We start from the raw sequence: 2043 nt of genomic DNA on the forward strand, positions 1-2043 counted from the left end.
TCTGAGGAAGGAGTCGGGCAGATGGCAGGCCTGTCCTGTGCCTCTGGTCCCAAGGGGAGAGCATCTCCTAGGCCACCTGTCCCAAGGGCAGTCGGGCTTGCCCCCAGTTGCCATACCCGGAACTCGCAGAAACAACCCCATGGATAAACGGGCAGTCAGATGCTGTCTTCCACCAAGATGTGGCAGTGTTGTGGGTGGCAGGGGTGTGCCTGGTAAGGAGTGGATACAGACCCCACAGTTCCCCATCCCAGTGCACGGGTCGTGTGCAGGGATCCTGTTGCCTCCTCTCTCCTGTGGTGAAGGCACTGGCCTAGACCTCGAGTCTGCCTGAGCGCATTAGCAAAAGTCAAAGCCTTACCAATGACAGGAGATGGTAATAGGCATAGAGTGCCATCCTAGGCCATGCACGCTGCTGTAGGGTTGTGATTATGTCTGCTTAGTTCGGCTTAGCAAGGTGAACCCCAGGCGCTAACGGGGAGCCCAGGAATGCAAGGCCCAAGAGGCACCAGCTCTCCCGCGGCTCTTCATCCCAGCCACAACAGAGCGAACGACCAAAGCCTTGCTGAGGAAGCAGCAGCGAAGTGCGGTTCGCACCAAGCTGAAAACTTCTGCAAAAGCATAGCAGTCGCTGGGAAATCAGAGTTGGTTCTGTGGGCTGCTTTTGCTGCTTGCCTTAGCCTAGTATTCGCAGCACGATGGGAGAAACCCGCATAGAGCGAAAGCCTCTTTGACAGGGCATCCCCTCTGGGAAAGCACACCATTCTTTGGGAAATCAAAGTCGGGTCTGTGGGATGCTGCCTGCTGCTTGCCAGAGCTGGTCTCCACAGCACGGTGTAATACACTCGCATGGAGCGAAATCCTCTTTGCCTGGGCAACCCCTCTGCCTGAGAAAGAAGCGCGGTGACGCCTGTGGAAAGAGCCTTAAGGAAATGGACACGTTTGTCAGGGCAGAGCGACGGAAGCCTGGCTGCTAAAGAGACACGAGGGGAAGATTAGGGCAGGGGAAAGGGCTCCACTCTGTGGAAGGAGTCTGGGCAGAAGGCAGGCCTGTCCTGTGCCTCTGGTCCCAAGGGGACCGCATCACCTTGGCCACCTGCCCCGTCGGCAGTCGGGCTTGCTCCAAGGTGCCATACCCGGAACTCGCAGAAACAACCCCATGGATAAACGGGCAGTCAGATGCCGTCTTCCACCAAGATGTGGCAGTGTTGTGGGTGGCAGGGTTTGTGCCTGGTAAGGAGTGGAGACAGTCCCCCACAGTTCCCCATCCTAGTGCACGGGCCGTGTGCAGGGATCCTGTCGCCTTCTCTCTCCTGTGGTGAAGGCACTGGTCTAGACCCCGAGTCTGCCTGAGCGCATGAGCAAAAGTCAAAGCCTTACCTATGACAGGAGATGGTAATAGGCATAGAGTGCCATGCTAGGCCACGCACGCTGCTGCAGGGTTGTGACTGTGTCTGCTTAGTTCGGCTTAGTAAGGTGAACCCTGGGCGCGAACTGGGAGCCCGGGAATGCAAAGCCCAAGAGGAACAGCTCTCCCGCGGCTCTTCATTCCTGCCTCCACAGAGCGAACGACCATAGCCTTGCTAAGGAAGCAGCAGCGAAGTGCGGTTCGCACCAAGCTGAAAACCTCTGCAAAAGCATAGCAGTCGCTAGGAAATCAGAGTCGGTTCTGTGGGCTGCTTTTGTTGCTTGCCTTAGCCTAGTGTTGGCAGCATGATGGGAGAAACCCGCATAGAGCGAAAGCCTCTTTGCCGGGCATCCTCTCTGGGAAAACACAGCATTCTTTGGGAAGTCAGAGTCTGGTCTGTTGGATGCTGCCTGCTGCTTGCCAGAGCTAGTCTCCACAGCACGGTGTAATAAACCGCATGGAGCGAAATCCTCTTTGCCTGGGCATCCCCTCTGCCTGAGAGAGTAGCGCGGTGGCGCCTGTGGAAAGAGCCTTAAGGAAAGGGACACGTCTGTCATGGCAGAGAGATGGAAGCCTGGCTGCTAAGGAGACACGAGGGGAAGATTAGGGCAGGGGAAAGGGCTCCACTCTGAGGAAGG

This window comes from Mustela nivalis, assembly GCF_964662115.1.
Source record: "Mustela nivalis genome assembly, contig: HAP1_SCAFFOLD_262, whole genome shotgun sequence".
NCBI classification, from domain to species: Eukaryota; Metazoa; Chordata; class Mammalia; order Carnivora; family Mustelidae; genus Mustela; species Mustela nivalis.